Here is a 5,138-nt window from a genome sequence, read left to right as displayed (position 1 = left end):
GCGGCCGCCCACAGCTGCATAAGTAAGGCCTAAGGCCTAAGGCGTGCGGGCCGTGTATTTTGGGTTGTGTAAGTATGGTACTACTACTAGCGGAGAGCACAGAGTGCCTGACTGCTGTGGGAGCCTCTAGATCTCTACCGTACAGACCTACAGCAGCGGCGGCGGCACTGCTGCCGCGTCCGCCCCGTCTCCCTGGGGGTCACACTTTTGCATTCAGTGGGGCTCTTTCATGCACAGCGCAGCGTATAGCCGTACTCAGAGGTGTTGCACATGCGCACCTGGAGGCACCTCGTCCCAGATTCACAGAAATGTATCAACCAAAACCTTGATCAAACTCTGACCATCGGGACAAAAACAGCGATGTTCACACCGCCTTTCCAATCACCGCGCTTGCTCGAGCAAGCGCCGTGATCGGACAGCGTCTCACCCGGATTGTCTACCGCCCGATCTCTACTACGGGCGGTGAGTAGCACTAGTGTCCGGCTGGCGGTCTACGTCCTCGATACTGTCGAGCCACGCGGCGCTGAACTCACTCGCGATCCGCACACGCGCACAGAGTCGGTAGTACCACACATCTCACTCAGCTCTCTACAGTACACCGCACAAGTCTCGAGGCCGCACGGGCGCACGTGTAGGGTGCACGGCTATAAACAGCCTCGAGTCACAATGCCTCATGCCAGCATGCGGAGCACAGACCAGACCGCAAAGTGGTCGGAGGGCAGGCACGCGATTGTCCCGGCCCCCTCCGGCGCAGGCACGTCCTCCTCCGTGTGATCGATCACGAACCTCTCCGCCTGCGTGAATGAAATGGTGTGAATGGGCCGTGGACGGGCCGTGGGGGTGGGGCGTGAACGAGGGTGGGTGGCTGTGGACGAGCTGTGAATGGCTGGGCTTCGCCGCTCCCGCTGACGCCACGATTGGTGTGGCGGTGGCAGGTACGTCCCGCGGTATCTGCTCGACCCGCAGTGGCGGCTGCGCGGCTCGCTGGCGGTGCTCCTCATTTGGTCGCGGTACCAGCGGCGGTTCAAGGGCACCGACAGCGCCACTGTGCCAAGTGGGTGTGAATGGGGTGTGAATGCGGTGTGAATGGGGCTGTGCTCGATGTACAGCAATCGATCCTTCCACTGCCGCCAACAAGTTGCCCAGAATCGAACCCACCCAAACCGTCACTGCGGCTCGAGCCAGAATGCTTTGCCCCCCCCTCCTCCCTCGGCGAAACCTCGGTGCGTGCGCCGATTCGAGCGACGCCTGCCTGAGGCGGGGCGGGCTCCCGTCCGCCAGCGATTTGCTCGCCCAGCGGCTGCCCGCCTGCCTGCGCTCGCCAATCTGCCCCCCCCCCCCCCCCCCCAGTGCTCAAGTGCTCAAGATAATTAGCGCGCAAGTCATTTGCGCCGAAAGCCGATATCGCCGCAAACCGCGAACGGACCGGGCGCCTCGGTCGCGCACTCGCATGAGTCGCTGCGTCCTTGGTTATCAGCGTACGGTCATGATGCGAGTTCGACCCCTGCTGATCCTGCTTGTATCCCATCTGGCGGTGAGGGGGGACACGAATGTCTCGGAGAACTCGCGCCTGCAAGCAGCGGTTGCGCTGGAGCGCATGTACGCCAAGGTCTCGGAGCTGGAGAAGCGGGTGGTGGCACAGGCTGCAGAAATTGAACAACTCAAGCCGATGGCGCGGGCTGTCGTCCCATACCAGCCCAATCAGCGACGACGCACCGAGGCATCCGATTGCACTCTCTTTCCCGTCGAGGGCACCAAAGACCCGCACCTGTCCTTTGCTCGCGGCGGGCGGGCGGACTTTCGCGGCCACAACGGGCGAGCCTGCCGCGTGTAGCGCCCCTCCGCCCTCCACCTGCCGCGTGCTGCATGCACCAACGTTGCCTTCCGCCCACGCAGGGAGATGTACTGCTTCCACACTTCGCCCGGCTTTGCGATCAATATCAGGACCGAGGACGCCACCTTCACTCTTTTCAAGGGCAAGCTGACGGTGGAGGGCTCCTTCATCACCGAGGTGCACTTCGTTGCCAGCACGGGGCGAAGGCCGGGCGAGCTCGTCCACGCGGCCTTCTGGGGCAGCGAGCTCAAGTGCGAGATCCCAGAGAGTCTGCCCGGCCCCCAACGTTGCCGACCCCCACCCGGATCCGTTTTCTTAATGTCCCATAGCGAGTACAACACCGGGCCCAACATGATCACCGGCCTCTGCGGCGAGCGGACCTTCTTCTTGGGCCCAGGCCGGTCCTACTCCTGCGGCACCCTCATCGTCCAGACGAAGCACGCCAGCGCCACCTTCACGACCCCGGAGTGGCAGTCCACCGTGCGGGGCAACTACGTGTACGACCGCCTTTCGGGCCCGATGCACCGTCTCGATGTCTCGCTTCGCGCCAACAAGCGTGTCGCGGCTGGAACGACGCACGGTGCGGCGGAAAACCTCACCCGCCCTCCGCCGCCTCGCAGTCACCTCCTGGCCATTCTCATGGCCGCTTCAGCCTCGCCCCATCCCTCCCCGCTCTAAGCCTCCAGCTCTAGCCTTAGCCTCGCTCCCATCCCGCCCCATCTCTGAATGCACCTCGCAGGCCTCGTCGGCCAGAGCTTCTCGGCGCCGGGGCCGCACAACGGCAAACGCGACTTCTACCCGACCGAGGGGCGATTCCGCACATCGGCGATGGCCGAGGGCGCCATCGAGGGCTCCGCCGAAATGTACCGGCTTCCCTCTGGCGACACAGTCGAGTTTGACTTCTCTCGCTTTTACACCGCCGCCCTGGCTTCTCGCCCTGGCGGGCTTCTCCTGGCCGCCGGCGAGGCATCGGCGGTGGACGAGGGCGGCGACGGTGGCGGACCGGGCGCCGTTGCTGCCTCTGGCCGTCCTTCGCGGCGCCTGTCTGAGCAAGACTGCGACAGTGACGGCATCCCCGACGCGGAGGAGGGCACGGGCGACGCGGACAGCGACGGCATCCCAGACGTAGGCGACCACACCAACAATGCCCGCGGATTTACATGGAACAACCTCGATCTGCCCTCTCCGCCGCCGCCACTGCCGCCGGTCCAGGTCACTGGCCCGTGCTCGCTCACCGACGGCGGCTCGTGCGCCACGTCGTCACACCACCCGGGCAGCTACGGCAACAAGGAGGAGTGCACCATCAGTGGCGTGCCGGCGGGCTGGAGGCAGTCGCCTTTGATGTGGAGGAATGCGAGGAATGCAAGTGCGACTACCTCACCGTCAATGGCAAGCGGTACTGCGGCACCCTTGGGCCGCAGGGTGTGGTGGTGGAGGACGGCGTCTTCGAGTGGGTCTCGGATTCGAGAGTGGTCGCATCGGGCTGGAAGGCGCGCATAAAATCTACCTCTCCCCTACCCTTGGCTTCTCACGTTTCTGACACATCCTCCTCCGTCTGCCGTCAGGTCTGCTGGGCGACTCAGCCACCTTCACCGCCGCCGGGAGACCATGACAGTGACGGCATCCCCGACAGCCTCGACCCCGATGCGGACGGCGACGGCAAGACCGACGCGGAGGAGGGCCAACTCCGATGCGGCGGCTTGGGAGGTCCTAATGAATATCCGAACAAGTGCACCTGTGACGACATTATGCTGACCCTGCACTATTCCACTGTACTACAACATCCACCCTGGAATGCTTTTTTCAGCGTCAAAGGTGCCGTTGTGCAACTGAACCCGCCGATCCAGATTGGGTTTGAAGGGACAAGTATCTCGGCGCCTAGGCCCGTGGGGTGCGAATCCAACATGACGATTCGCTCAAACCAGGGGCCAGACTCCGGGACAACTCAACGCGGCATCCAGATCACAGCGCTCCCTACCAGTCGTGGCTACCGGGATTACTTGACGTTCAACGCATTTGGAATGGTGTTCTTTGGATATGACGGCACCTGTGGGGGGGGTTGCCAACACCACCAGCCAGATTTCGATGACTACGCAGTCCACTGTGGATCGTCATATTCTTGTGCTAATAACGGAGCGGGGTCAAGAAACCTAAGGAGAATCTGCGCGGCGTGGGGCTACCCCAATCACTCCGGAACATACGTGGACAACTGCGGTAGCGGTAGCCCATGCAACCAACGCAAGGCGATAATAGGGGATGCCAGGGGCGTGGTCTGCACCAGCGGGACCCCATATTGCCGGGAAGACGGTGGGTATTACCAGACCTGGACGCCGCCCTCCGAATGTTGTGGGTACAACCACTACGACGACACCTGGGGGTATGATTACACCACCATTCAGTGCTGGTGAGTACAGTCATCACTGACGGAGCCATCTAGGCCGCCTACCCCGCCGCCATCTTCGTGGTCTTCTCGCCTCTCCACTATGTCGCCTCTGGCCGCCGCGTCCGGGACTCGTCCTCGACCTGCCCAGTACACTGCCCAGTACACTTCCACCTCCGTCGCTGCCCGAGGAATGCTCTCCCACTCTTGTGTGTCATTACGCATGCATTCCCACTCTCGTGTGTCATTACTCGATCCCATTTGTTGGGGAATTGGGTTTCCTTCATTCAAATTTTCGCCACACCGGGAGCCCTGCCTGCCACAGGTGCCACCACTTGAGGCGAACTGCGGGTAAATAAATATTTTTGAAGGGATGAACGCGAGCTCGTGGGGTCCACGAAAGCACCGCTTGGCGGTGTCAGAACCGCCCTCTTTGACCCTGGGGGGCCGAATCTGCGCCCTCTCGGCCCCGGCGGCGGTCCCAGAGTCAGAGGGCCGGCACGCGGGCTCCGCCGACGCTCTCGCAACGCGGGTCGCGCCGCGCGCCTCCCGGACGAAGCGTGTTGGTGTGCGACGGCGATCCTCGCCTGCAGGGAGCGGAGCACACGCGTCGGATGGCGAGGGCAGCACAAATATTGCACTCACGTCCCAGTATGGCAGCAGCCGGACGGGTTGGGTGGCGTGAGGGCAGGGTGGTGGGGACTGAGGATGATTCCACAGTGCGTCGTAGCTCGTACTCGTACCGTAGTGCTAGTGGTCCATCGCGCGCCGCGCGGCGCCGCTGCGAGAGAGTGTGTCTCGCGCCTTGCGGAGGAGGGGGGGGGAAGGTTTATCTTCACAAGAGCGTCAACTTCGGCTGCACCAGCCCGCGCAACCTCCGCACATACCGTGACATTGCCACAATGACTGCGTTAAATCGGCATG

The sequence above is a fragment of the Emiliania huxleyi genome (genome assembly GCF_000372725.1).
Source record: "Emiliania huxleyi CCMP1516 unplaced genomic scaffold EMIHUscaffold_83, whole genome shotgun sequence".
NCBI classification, from domain to species: Eukaryota; Haptophyta; order Isochrysidales; family Noelaerhabdaceae; genus Emiliania; species Emiliania huxleyi.
The sequence above is the reverse complement of the archived record's forward strand: the minus strand, read 5'-3'. Positions refer to the sequence as shown.